This window comes from Sciurus vulgaris, assembly GCF_902686455.1.
Source record: "Sciurus vulgaris genome assembly, chromosome: X".
Taxonomy (NCBI): Eukaryota; Metazoa; Chordata; class Mammalia; order Rodentia; family Sciuridae; genus Sciurus; species Sciurus vulgaris.
Window position 1 is genome coordinate 50,913,744 of NC_136471.1, and position 15,213 is coordinate 50,928,956.

Sequence of the window (15,213 nt, forward strand, 5' to 3'; positions counted from 1 at the left end):
CTGGGAAAAATCTTTGCAAATTACATTTCCAAAACAGACTTGTAACCAAAATATGTATTTAAAAACTCAAAGTACACACTATACCTGTGTAATATCACAATGAACTTTATTAATATGTAAAATTAAATCATGTAATTAAAAATTTTAAACTCTTATAAATGTAAAATAAGAAGTGAAACAACCCAATTTGAAAAATAATTTAAATGGGGACTGAGGTTGCAGGTCAGTGGTAGAGTGTTTGCCTAGTATGTGTGAGGTACTGGGTTCAACCCTCTGCACTACATAAAAAAGTAAAAAGGTGAGCTGGTGTTTCTCTGGCTGAAACACTAAGGGGCAGTAGCTGAAGGCCCACTGCGACAGCATGAAATGGCCGGTCCTGTCCTTTCCATGAGGATGCAGCAGATGCAGGTGTCTTGGAAGGTATTCATTCAAGGAGACTACAGCAGTGGCACACACTGCCAGTTCCAGACCAAGTTTCCCCATTGATCTGAAGAACCAGATTGATAAGCAGCAGTTTGAAGAAGCATTTAGAACTCAAAATAACCTTTATCCAGAAGCAGTGAAGCTTAGGGCCCAATCATATCTTGAAGGCTGTTTGGGTTGTTTAGCAGTGTGCACCATCTTATGAATGGCAACTCATTATGAGAAGGTTCTGAAGAAGAAGGTTCTGAAGAAAGTCTCCAAATATATTTAAGAACAGAATGGGAAGATATATGCTCCCAAGGCCTCCTCCTGACAGACACTATTGAGAGAGGACTTAGAGTTTTCAAATGATTATTTATGAAGACAGAGAGATCAGCAGTGGAAGATAAATCATGAAATTAAAGATCCAACCTCCAGCTGGGACCCTCATCTACCCACTGGCCAATCACAGAGTGTCCCTACCTTGTCTGCAGAGCATCATTTATTTGTATGTGCTGCCAGAGCCACCAGTGACTTTTACTGGAAGGACTAACTTTCTAAAATTTCACATGTGGAGTGACCTCTAGTCGTACAGCATCCATTTTGTGTCTCTAAATTGTGTAGGGCTCGTTAATCTTTTGATTCTTTTCCAAGAAAAATCAATAAAGCATTTCACTTTTTTTAATTCAAAGTGATTTAATAAAATATGCAGTTGCCCATCTCAATGCAAAGTTCTATTTCTTACCTGCCACCAGTACCATTCCTTGAGCCAATTTGCCAGGTGACTTTAGAGTTCAACAAGTTTATATCAGCCAATGTTCAGTCTTATTCCACAAATTAATAAAAGACTTTTTTCCAGGTGAGGGATAGACTATGTCTGTGGTTATGCTAATGCATTTCTCAGATTGCAAAGAACTACCTGTTTTACCATGATTCAAATCTTAAGATTGATTTCTGTTTTTCAGTTTTCAAAGCGAAGCTCATAGAAAAAATATTATATCATATTATTTGTTTTATTATAGCAGTTATTCCTAATTCAAGCAGTGTTTAATGCAATTTTGAGTTATTTTCTTTGGAGACTTTTATTGTATTATTGTATTACCTTTAATTTTGGAAAGATGTGGCATGTGTTGCTTGTTCATTACAGAAATTAGTAAGCATAATAAAGTGGATGCTAAACCATCAAAAAAATCAACAAAATAAAAGAGGTGTCTATCTACAACTAATAAAGATATTAAAAAAGATTTAAGTGGACATTTTATCAAAGAAAGAGTACAGATGGAAAACGAATATAGGGAAATATGGTCAATATCATTATTCACTAGGGAAATGCAAAGTGGAACTACAATGAATTAACTACATACCTCTTACAAAGATGGAAAAGAAAACTGGTAATACAAAGTGAAAATGGGAATAGCTGGAACTCTTCCTTGCTTTTAAAAGTAAAAAAAAAAAAATGTTATAACCACTTGGGAAAATAGTTTAGCAATCTCTTAAAAAAACAGGAAAATAGTTTAGCAGTCTCTTAAAAAGTCAACAAAAGTTCAAGAAATCCTACTCTTATATATTAATCAAGTAAATTTAAAATGACAACACCACCAAAAAAAAAAAAACACCACCCTGTATGATGGTCTAGGGATATAGCTCAGAGAAAAACCTTTGCCTACTATGTACAAGGATCTGGAATCAGTCCCCAGTACTACAAAAATATAAAAATGTTTTAAAAACCCAATATTAACATATTTGCATCAGCTTTACGCATAGTAGTGAAACAAGGGAAACAGATGTTTTCAACATGTGAATGGAAATACAAATCTTTTTACATACCTCTTAGTAATAAAAAATGAAGTGCGGATTCATGCAACGCAGATGAATTTTTAATTTGCTAAGCAAAAGAAGCTTTACCAAAAAGCTAAATATTTTATGATTATATTTACATGGAATTCTAGTAAACGTATAATATAGAGATGTGGAACAGATGACTGGTTGCCAGAAGTTGAAGTGGGAGAGGAACTGACAACAAAGAGACAGTTTGTGAGAAAATTTTGAGTGTTGGAACTGTTCCTATCGTGGCAGTATATATATTGGTCTCTGTATTTATTAAATTCCATATAACTGTAGCTGACGAAGAGATTTTGCAAAGTGAAAATTTAGAAAAAATGAATTTGGTTTATCAATGGAGCCAAAGATTGAATGTAAACTGTTTCAAATTAGTCTAACTATAAAAACTATGTATTTAATGATGTAATTGAAGAGCATGGGGAATAAAAGGAATTAAGTAGCATTAGAGCATTTGACTTGATACTATAGGACTAAAGACAAGAAGAACTGTAGACAATCACTATCCTATAGTTGGTAGATTTTTTTTTTCTCACTGGAGTAAGGATTAGAAATTCTCAAGGTATTTTTATCAAAAAAGCTAATATACTAGGCTTGAACACACAAGACTATTGAAGATAGAGATGTCTTATTATTAGAGAAGAAATTTACAAATAAGCAAGAAAGAGGCTAAAATGAACTCTGGTTGAATGCTGAATTGAAGACTGTCAAATCAATATAAATCATACTTCAAAATATAAAAATATTAAAATTAACACAGATGTGTGTGCATATTTCACTTAAAGTACATATCTACATATTGTACAGGATCTATAATCTGAATGCCCCAGTAGCAACGAACATACCTAGCTCTCAGATTACAGTCTCTAAATAGCAATCTCCAGTAAAAGAACCCAATACTCTTTAGAAAATATCCTCCCAACACACAAAGGACCAGAGCGAAGAAAATACAATATGAAAACAGGATGCCTTCTGGTGCAAAAAAGTAAGAAGTGCTGGGTAAATTAAGGGATCAAGGTATGTCAAAAGGACACAGCTGATCTTTCAAGGGCCAAAACTAGAAATGTTTAATCAACAAGCAAATAATCATGCCAATAAAATATAACCCAAAAAATAAAATAAACACACATGAGTTCACTGATGTAAATGAATTATTGAATAAATAACTAAATGGAGAAAGCATGAAAACTTTTACAGAAGAATTAGAATTGATAAATGTAGAAGAGAAGGGGGAATAGAAAATCACTATTAGAATACGTCAGTTACAGTTGCTACAGGCAAGATCCAATGATAAATGCTAAAATTAGCAGAAGAAAATATTGGTAGAAAAATAATTTTGACATAGTGTCAAAATGTCTCATTCAAAGTATTTATTGACCAGAAATGGGAAAATCCAAATACTACAAAGGATAACCTGGGCTTACATTACTTTAACAAAGGTTAATATGACTAGTAGTAAGACATTGATATCATGTATTCCTAATATGATATACTAAGAGGGGTCATTTCCATAAGGAATGATCTCATCTAAAAACACAAAAAACATCAGAAAACATAATTAAGGGAAATTCTACAAAGTAACTTGACCAGTATGCTTTAAAGTTTCAAGATCATGAATGTCAATGGAAAACTGGGAAATTATCAAAGGAAACTATTAGGGGAGACAAAAGATACATGATCACAAAAAGTAATGTGGGATCCTTGATTGGATTCTATTAAGACAAAACAACAAAAATATAACAAAAACAAGCCAACAACAAAAAATTAATGGAAAAGTTGGGTGCCATCTGAAAAAGTTTGACCCTTAATACTGTTTTTTTAATTTCTAGAGTTTGATAAATTTACTATGGATTTACAAAATGCTAATATTAAAGGAAGTTGGATCAAGGGTATATGGAATTTCTTTACTTTTGCAAATTTTCTTAAAGCCTAAAACTATTTTAATAAAAAAGTTAAAATTTATAAAATCTTATATATAAACATAATCCACTAGTCTGTATTGAGACTAATTTATAAACTCAAAACCTGTGTTATAAATCTAAATATTTGTGTAATAAGAATGCAAATACTTTCAGAAAAAAATAGAAAGTAAAATAGGAAAATAGCTTATCTACATAGTATATTATAGTTTTCAAACAGTAGTTATTTCTTCTTGAATTAAAATATTCCTCCTAAAACCTGTTGAAAATGTATAATTTCCTTCATTATACAAATAGGAACACTAGCACTAATATAAAGAAAGTTCATTAGCTCCTCAAAACTTATTTATCTTATATCCTAAAATTTTTACCCTTTTACCAACATCTCCCCAATTCCTTTGCCACCCAGGACTTGGAAACCACCACTATTCTCACTGTTTCTGAGTCTGACATTTTCTTACACATATCACATAATCACTTTTTTACTTTAAAAATATACAATTTTATTTTTCAATTATAACTCAATAAAACTGAAAAAAAAATTAAAAAGTTATTGAGGACAACCTAAAAAATGAGACATTTCATTTATCTAAATAACACAGTTAATTAGTGACTGGATCATGACTTTAACACAAACATTCTAACCCGATATTTTGTGCATGCTTTGCTAATGAATTATTAACCTGAATTCACTCTGTCATTGTTCTAATATGCTTCATGTACTGTGGAATAGTAGTTTATGGTCAAAGTCTCTATATACCATAACCCATAGTACTTTATTTTTCTGCATGTTCACAAGTGCAAGAAAATAACTTTTCTCCAACTAAAGGAAATAATTAAAATTGATAAAAATAAAGTGACTCAGTTATAAGTCCCTAAAATCACTTTTTAATAAATAATTTTGCTTTGCTCCAATTTTTATATTTTTTCAGTGAGTGCCTGATATTTATTTATTCATAATATTTGTCTTCCATATAATGGTTTAAATTTTAATATTCAAGCTTATAGACTCCCTCACTAGGTTGTGCATTAGGGCATAGATCTGTTTATATTTATTCATTAGTGCTTTGCTAATTAAAAATGTGTTTCATTAAAAGTGTAAAAAAATACTTAGGGGGAGACTGAACATGTTGAAATTAAGGGCCCCTAGGCTATAAAATAACTTCAACAGTTGAGCTGTTAAAACTAATGTGGGCAGCAAGAGTGTCAAAAGTATCTATCACATCACAATATATAAAATGCAAAATAGTGTACATGTCAGGTATGGCAGGTAACATAAAATAGTATTTTCTTAACTTAGACTATATCTAGGAATCTGAGTCACTTGGCTGGTGGCTAATTCCGGGATTTTAACATCAGAACTACACATGATGCACTTTTAATAACCTAGTGGAGTTCTTGGTTATACAATTGGGTCAAGCCTGCCATTGCTAATAGAAACATGTTCATATTCAATTTCTTAGTACTAAATGCTAAATTTAGTAATGTTTATATTATTTTCCTTTTTGAATCACTATACTTCAAGAATAAATGAGCATAATATCTCTATTCCAGATCTAGCCCTTGGGTAAATTGTTCAATAGGCAGATTTTGCCTCTGGCACTTTTGTGTGCTCTTTGTGCATTTTGGAGCCCCTCTGTTTCCATTAATTCTTAGCTATCCAGAGCTCTGGTGTTGCCTTTACTTTCTCTCAATATTAGTGACTCCCTGATAAGTATATATTTCTGGCATAATCTATGCTCCTATATTATATATCCACATTTTTATATCTGCCATTTGACATTCTTAATTCTTCAAATTTTGAGAATTAATCTAGGTCCTTGTCTGTATGTCATTCAATTATATGACTCAAAATAAGGTAAATTATTATCCATCATCATTCTACTTAGAAGAGGGTAGTCTCTAATCCAAAACTCTGTTGGGGTATAAAGATGAAAAATAATGGAGTAGATGTATCTAAAATCCAAACATATTTAAATGTGAGCTGCTAAGAAAGTAAGAACCAATTATCCAGGCCAAAGGAAGTGTAAGATCCAAAATAAGATGAGAACAAAAAGAAAAGCCAAGTACAAGGGGCAATGGATATCATTAATGGTCATATAGAAAAAATATAGGAAATGCACAAAATCAATGACCATTTAATGAAGAAGTGAAATATAGTAAGAAAAGATGACAGAGTGGATCTAAGCTGGAACACTCAAATTCTTCACAGTCTTAAAAATGAAGCAGAGAATGAATAGCTGACCAGAGAGGTGAATGACAGAATTAACAGTATACAATTTAATATTGGATAGTTTGAGACTAGGAATTTGGTTATTGAAGCAGAAAATAAGGACAGAATTCATTGACCTTAAACCCTGATCAGAGTGGGGCCAGAGAGAAGGAATGAGAGAGAAAGAAGAGTAAAAGCCCATAAGCTTGCTTCCTTAACAATAGTTGGAAGAAAAGGCAGATCAATTTGAAATGAGACAGTAGTAGCAAAAACAGTGAAGGAAATCACATAGCTAAGCCAAAATTATGGGCTGAAAGCTGTGCCAGGAAGGATAGACATTTTGTAGAATCCACAGCTAAACAGTCTTCCTAGAAGAAATTTAAATAATGCAACTTCTCCCCACCTGCAGATATTAATAAATAAAATCACAGGAATCACCTCTGAAATAGGTAGTCTTAGTAATCTATCTAGAAGGAACTTGTAAAGGAATCACTGCTAGCTGAAGTTTACCAAAATCACTTTCCCCTCACTTCGGACAAGAAAAATGGGTTGGAGCTAACTGGAAAGCAAATCATTCACAGGGAGGGCTAACCTAACCCAGCACTCCCTACAGCCTCTGATTGAACGTAAGTGAAGACAGGCCAACTGAAGCCTAAACTCCATCATGGTAATGTGTAAAACTCCTGTGATTTGAAGAATCAAGAGTAGAGGCTTCTGTGCCACAAACTGCCCACAGACAGTGTACATTTACAGTCTCCACAGTTGCAAATGTTCACAAAATTGTATGCCACTATAAAGAAGCCCCCACAGAGAGAAGCAGGTGCTCAGTGTCCCACAGCAGTCAGTGACAGTCCTGAGCCCTGAGTCTTGCACTCTTTCAAACAAGAGAAATAGAGAGCAGATACAGCACCTTCCAAGCACAAAGACTCACATCTCTGGACTAACTAACGAGCACCAGTTTTTGAAAAAAAATATACCAAACATGGAGGTAGCTCCTGTGCCCCATTCACCTCTATGAGGGTCCAAGGGTATGAATCCCAGAGTTGTCAGTTAACTGAATTCTCATTCAGATGCATGCACCCATAGAAGGCAATTCCTAAGTACAAGCCCAAGCAGCCATCAGGGAACCTCACTCATACACAAAGGCTGTACATCCTACAAAGGGACTTATAAAGGAGCATCACACAGATACCAGTCACCATCTAGTATGCCCATACACAAGCCCACTGACTTCCAACCTGTGCACTCCAAAACGGACAGTTGCCCTACTCCAAACCCCCCCAACATGGACCACCCAGCACCACATCAAACAGACTATACTACCTCTACATTAAACCACCACACAATGCATATTCCAAAATATACATGGAAGAGCCCACTAAATGCTGGATACATAGAATTTTCCATAAAGAGGGTGCACAAGACTGCACCCCCTAACAAGAAATAACTTGACTGCTAAGAAACAATTGGGGAACACCTTTTCCAACCCAACAGAAAGTTAGTAGGTCCCTGGGCACACAAAAGGTCAGAGGGCATCTTCTAAATTTGTACCAGAGTTAACCTGGTGTGATCACTACCTCCACATCCAGGGAAACTTAGAGGTAAACCTCAGAAGTGGTACACATCTTCCTTTTTAAGGTACTAATTCTGATGAAATCCAAATCAGAAAGACTCAACAATAATTCTCTCTTCCTCAGCATGGATTATCATAAGTAGCTCTAATGTTAATTTTAATCTTACAGATATAACTTTTCATATTGAATTGATAGCTGTTACCCTATTATTTGATATTGCAGCCTCAAAACTATTTGCTTATATTTTTTCTGAAGTTTTAAAGCCATTAACTGGAATCATTCTTTTCTTTTGTATCCTAGCTCAGGATTGCACTTACTCCTCTTAGTTGTTCTTTACCTTCTTGAATCACTTGTTCCTGCCTCAGATCCTTCCCCATTTTACTTCTTTTTATCTTATATTGTATTCTTTTTCTTTTTTTTAATTTGCCCAGTTTTTCTCTTCTCCCTTTTCAATCCCCATATTGTGTAATAATAATTATACTATCTTTAATAACTAATTTCTCAGTTTATTTATTTCACAGCACTACTATAATTCAAAACCAGATTATAGAAACTCTGGAGAACATTTTTGATAAGTTTTTTTCCCCTAAGTTTTATTAGTACATGACTTTACTTTGAAGCAATTTCCACTAATAGGGTATAATATCTTCTTTCAAAGAGGTAATGATATTAAGTATAGCAGAAGATATACATTGAGAGTGAATATCAGTACTTGGATATTTGCCTAGCTTGGGCTACTTAGGAAGCACACTAAATAGTTCCCTACTGAAAGGTACAAGGGAAAATTCACCCCAACAGATGGTTAGACATAAAACAATATGAGAATATAAGGGAGCAAGCCACCTCAAAAAGCCCAAAACACTTCAAACACTGATTCCATTGAAATTACAGTAAAGAAAATGTCAAAGAAAGAATTTAGAAAGATCATAGTTAAAATGTTCAATGAAGTAAAATACATTATAAGGAATGATAAAGAGAAAATACAGGAAGCGAAAGATCATTTCAATAAAGAGAAAGAGCTTATGAAGTAGAACAAAACAGAAGTCTTGGAAATCAAAGTCTCAATAAGTTAAATTAAAAATTCAGTTGAAAGCATGACCAATAGTTTAGGCTACATAAAAGAGATATTCTCAGTCATCCAAAACAAAGTATCTAATCTTGAAGATAAATTCAAAAATACAGAAAACTTGTTGAGATGATGATCATGACCCAAATATTCAAGAAGTCTGAGATAATAAAAGATCAAACGTAAGTAATCTAAGTATTATTGGCCTAGATAAGGACACTGAAGTATAAACTAAAGCAATGTAAAATTTTTTCAATGAAATAGTACAGAGAAATCCAAACCTTACAAAATAAATGGAAATTCAAGTACAAGAGGAATATAGAATCCTAAATAGACAAGACAAAAAAGATCCTCTCCAAGACAATTATAATTAAAATGCCTAATATAGAGAATATGGATGAAATTTTAAAAGCCACAGGAGAAAAATAGTAGGTCACATTTATAGTTAAGCCAAATTGAATTTCTATTGATTTTATAGCACAAATCCTAAATCCAGAAGAGCTTGTAATAATACATCGTGTAATGGGTGTTATGACCAGGAAAAAATATCCTTAAAAATCGAACATGAAACAAAAGTCTTGCATTGTAGCAGAGACTGAGAATTCATAAAAAGTAAGCCAGAAGTATAGAACATACTAAAATATCTCACCTGGAAGAAATGAAAACTAAATATCAGCTGCAGCAAATGGATGAATTTCACCCTAAGAATAGTTATTGAAGAAGAGTCAAGTAAAAATTAAGCTTTAGAAATAAATCAAAATGGCAGGTAATAAAAATAATATCTTAATAACACTGGAAGTAAATGGTTTAAACTCCCCAATAAAAAGACATAGACTGGCTAATTGAATTAAAACATCAGAACCCAACCATATATTGTTTACAGGAAATTCACATTACAGACAAAGACATGCACAGGCAAAAAGTAAAAGGATGGAAAAGCCATGCAAAGGGAGACTGAAAGCACAAAGGAATCACTACTCTCATATCTCACAAAGTAGACTTCAAACCAAAATATTTTAAAATTTATTTTTATTGTAAACAAATGGGATACATGTTGTTTCTGTTTGTATATGGAGTAACAGCATACCATTTGCGTAATCATACATTTACACAGGGTAATGATGTTTGATTCATTCTGTTATTTTTTCCTTCCCCCTCACCCCTCCCACCACTCTTTTCCCTCTATACAGTCCCTCCTTCCTCCATTATTTCCCCCCTCCCATCCCCCATTACGTGTCATCATTCCCTTATCAGCGAGATCATTCGTCCTTCAGTTTTTTTGAGATTGGCTTATCTCACTTAGCATGATATTCACCAATTTCATCCATTTGCCTGCAAATGCCGTAATTTTATCATCCTTTATGCCTGAGTAATAGTCCATATATATATATATATATATATATATATATATATATATATATATATATATCTCACAGTTTCTTTATGCATTCATCAATTGAAGGACATCTAGGTTGTTTCCACAATCTGGCTATTATGAATTGAGCAGCTATGAAAATTGATGTGCCTGCATCACTGTGGTATGCTGATTTTAAGTCCTTTGGGTATAGGCCGAGGAGTGGGATAGCTGGGACAAATGCTAGGTCCATTCCAAGTTTTCTGAGGAATCTCCATACTGCTTTCCAGAGTGGCTGCACTAATTTGCAACCCCACCAGCAATGTATGAGTGTACCTTTTTCCCCACATCCTCGCCAACACTTATTGTTGCTAGTGTTCTTGATAAAGTCCATTCTAATCTTAGGGTGATTTTGATTTGCATTTCTCTTATTACTAGAGATGTTGAACATTTTTTCATATACCTGTTTATTGCTTGTAGATCTTCTTCTGTGAAGCGTCTGTTCATTTCCTTAGCCCATTTTTTGATTGCGTTATTTGTATTCCTCCTGTAGAGTTTTTTGAGTGGTTTATAAATTCTGGAAATTAGTGCTCTATCTGAAGTATGAATGGCAAAGATTTTCTCCCACTCTGTAGGCTCTCTTTTCACATTACTGTCAGTTTCTTTTGCAGAGAGAAAGTTATTTAGTTTGAATCTGTCCTAGTTATCGATTCTTGCTTTTATTTCTTGTGCTATGGGAGTCCTGTTAAGGAAGTCTGATACTAAGCCAACATGTTGAAGATTTGGACTTACTTTTTCTTCTATAAGATGCAGGGTCTCTGGTCTGATTTCAAGGTCCTTTGTCCATTGTGAGTTGATTTTTGTGAAGGGTGAGAGATAGGGGTTTACTTTCATTCTGTTGCATATGGTTTTCCAGTTTTCCCAGCACCATTTCTTGAAGAAGCTATCTTTTCTCCATTGCATATTTTTGGCACCTTTGTCTAGTATGAGAAAATTGTATTTATTTGGGTTTGTGTCCGTGTCCTCTATTCTGTACCATTGATCTACCTGTCTATTTTGGTGCCAATATACCATGCCGTTTTTGTTACTATTGCTTTGTAGTATGGTTGAAGTTCTGGTATTGTGATACCCCCTGTTTCATTCTTCCTGCTAAGGATTGCTTTAGCTATTCTGGGTTTCTTATTCTTTCAGATGAATTTCATGATTGCTTGCTCTATTTCTGTAAGGTACATGATTGGGATTTTAATTGGAATTGCATTGAATCTGAATAGCACTTTAGGTAGTATGGCCATTTTGATAATATTAATTCTGCCTATCCAAAAACATGGGAGATCTTTCCGTCTTCTAAGGTCTTCCTCAATTTCTTTCTCCAATGTTTTGTAGTTTTCATTGTAGAGATCTCTTACCTCTTTGGTTAGATTGGTTCCCAAGTATTTTATTTTACTTTTTGAGGCTATTGTAAATGGAGTTGTCTTCCACATTTCCCTTTCAAATGTTTATTGCATATAAAAATGCTTTACATTTATGCGTGTTGATTTTATAGCCTGCTATTTTGGTGAATTCATTGATGAGGTCTACAAGTCTTCTGGAGGAGTTTTTTGGATCCTCTATATATAGAATCATGTCATCCGCAAATAGTGACAGCCTAAGTTCCTCTTTTCCTATTTGTATCCCTTTAATTTCTTTAGTCTGCCTAATTGCTCTGGCTAGAGTTTTGAGGACAATGTTGAATAGATGTGGTGAAAGAGGACATCCCTGTCTTGTTCCCATTTTTAAAGGGAATGGTTTCAGTTTTGCTCCATTAAGAATGATGTTGGCCATGGGCTTAGCTTAAAGAAACTTTCCAATGTTCAGGTATGTTCCTACTATCCCTATGTTTTTTAGCGTTTTAAGTATGAAGGGTGTTGTATTTTGTTGGATGCTTTTTATGCATCAATTGAAACAACCATATGATTCTTATCCTTACTTCTGTTGACATGACGGATTACATTTATTGATTTATGGATGTTCAACCACCCTTGCATTCCAGGGATGAACCCCACTTGGTCATGGTGCACAATTTTCTTAATATGTCTTTGGATACGGTTTGCCAGTATTTTCTTCACTATCTTTGCATCTATATTCATCAAGGATATTGGTCTAAGATTTTCTTTCCTTGATGTGTCTTTGCCTGGTTTGGGTATGAGTGTGATATTAGGTTCATAAAATGAGTTTGGTAGGGTACACTCTTTTTCTATTTCCTATAATACTTGAGAAGTATTGGAGTGAGTTCTTTGAAGGTCTTGTAAAACTCAGCTGAGAATCCATCTGGTCCTGGACTTTTCTTGGATGGTAGGTTTTTAATGGCTTCTTCTATTTCATTGTTTGATATTGATTTGCTTAAATTGTGTATGTCCTCCTGGTTCAGTTTGGGAGGAGCATATGTCCCTAGAAATTTGTCAATGTCTTCAGTAGTTTCTATTTTGTTGGAATACAGATTTTCAAAGTAGCTTCTCATTATGTTCTGTATCTCAGTGGTTTCTGTCGTGATATTTCCTTTTTTATCACGAATTTTAGTAATTTGAGTTTTCTCTCTCCTTCTCTTTGTTAGTGTGGCTAAGGGTTTGTCTATTTTGTTTACTTTTTCAAAGAACCAACTTTTTTTTGTCAATTTTTTGAATTCTTTCTTTTGTTTCAATTTCATTGATATCAGCTCTGATTTTAATTATTTCCTGTTTTCTACTACTTTTGCTGTTATTCTGTTCTTCTTTTTCTAGGGCTTTGAGCTGTAATATTAGGTCATTTAGTTGTTGACTTTTCATTGTTTTCTAGAATGTGCTCCATGCAATGAATTTTAGTACTGCTTTCATAGTGTCCCAGAGATTTTGATATGTTGTATTGTCATTCTCATTGAACTCTAAGAATTTTTTCATCTCCTCCCTGATGTTTTCTCTTATCCATGTTTCTTTCAATCGTGTATTATTTAGTCTCCAGGTGTTGGAGTAATTTCCTTTTTTTACTTTGTCATTGATTTCTACTCTCAGTCTATTATGATCTGAAAGAACCCAAGGCAGTATCTCTATTTTTTTGCATTTCCTACGGGCTGCTTTGTGTCATGCTTTATGGTCTATTTTCAAGAAGGTTCCATGTGCTGCTGAGAAGAAAGCGAATCTGCTCGTTGATGGATGGAATATTCTGTATACGTCTATTTAGTCTAGGTTACTGATTGTGTTATTGAGTTCTATGGTTTCCTTGGTTGATTTTTGTTTGGAAGATCTATCTAGTGATGACAGCGGTGCATTAAAGTCACCCAGAATTATTGTGTTGTGGTCTATTTGATTTCTGAAATTGAGAAATATTTGATGTCCAGCGATGCACCATTGTTTGGGACATAAACATTTACTATCATTATGTCTTCCTGATTTATGGTTCCCTTAAGCAGTATGAAATGTCCTCTTTATCCTTTCTGACTATCTTTGGTTTGAGTCCACTTTATCTGCTATAAGGATGGAAACCCCCACTTTTTACAGATTCCATGAGCATGGTAGTTTTTTTTCCCTTCCTTTCACCTTTAGTCTGTGGATGTCTTTTTCTGTGAGATGAGTCTCTTGCAGGCAGCATATTGTTGGGTGTTTCTTTTTAATCCATTCTGCCAGTCTGTGTCTTTTGATTGATAAGTTTAGGCCATTAACGTTCAGGGTTATTATTGAGAAATGATTTGTATTCCCAGTCATTTGGGCTTATTTTTGGTTTTTAAGTTGGCTTGGTTTCTCCTTTGAGTCGCTTTGCTCTAAGGTAGTTCCTCCTTTTGCTGATCTCCATTGATGTTTTTCATTTCCTCCTCATGGAATATTTTGTTGAGAACATTCTGTAGCACATTCTTTCTATTTGTAAATTCTTTTAACTTGTGTTTATCATGGAAGGATTTTATTTCATCTTCAAATCTGAAGGTTAGTTTTGCTGGGTATAGGATATTTGGTTGGCAACCATGTTCTTTCAGAGCTTGAAATACTTTGTTCCGGGCCCTTCTAGCTTTTAGAATCTGGGTTGAGAAATCTGGTGCTATCTGTACTTGTTTCCTCGTATATGTAATCTGATGCTTTTCTCTCGTGGCCTTCAAAAGCCTATCTTTATTTTGAATGTTAGGCATTTTCATTATAATGTGCCTTGGTGTGGATCTGTTGTGATTCTGTGCATTTGGTGTTCTGTAAGCCTCTTGTATTTGATTTTCCATTTCATTCTTCAGGTTTGGGAAATTTTCTGATATTATTTCATTGAATAGGTTGTTCATTCCTTTGGTTTGTATCTCTGTGACTTCCTCAATCCCAATAATTCTTAAATTTGGTCTTTTCATGATGTCCCATAGTTCTTGGAGATTCTGTTCATATTTCTTACCATCTTCTCTGTTTGGGTGACTTTATTTTCAAGATTAAATATTTTGTCTTCATTGTCTGAGGTTCTGTCTTCCAAGTGGTCTAGTCTTTTGGTGATGCTTTCCATTGAGTTTTTTATTTGGTTTATTGTTTCCTTCATTTCAAGAATTTCCATTTGGTCTTTTTTGAGAATCTCTATCTTTTTGTTGAAATGATCTTTTGCTTCCTGCAGATGTTCTTTCAGCCTATTGGTATTATCATTCATTGCATGCACTTGCTCTCTTTTCTCATCCTTTGCTTCGAAAATCATCTTACTCATGTATAATCTGAAGTCCTTTTTTGACATTTCTTCTAACATACTGTTTTGGATTCTATTAATATAGAATCTAGATATGTTTGGACCATTTTCTTCCCTTGTTTTTTCATGTTTCATGTATCTTCCTCTCTAGCAGTGCAGATCTGGGTTATTGCAGATTTCCCCCTATAGGCATGTAA

At 34.0% G+C, this 15,213-nt stretch overlaps 1 pseudogene across 1 annotated transcript; it reads left to right on the forward strand.

Annotated features, from left to right (window-relative positions):
• The first annotated feature begins 387 nt into the window (after window positions 1-387).
• On the forward strand, window positions 388-924 carry LOC306651528 (golgin subfamily A member 7-like; annotated as a pseudogene). Its single transcript has one exon. The product of its transcript is annotated as a golgin subfamily A member 7-like (transcript).
• The last annotated feature ends 14,289 nt before the right edge of the window (window positions 925-15,213 follow it).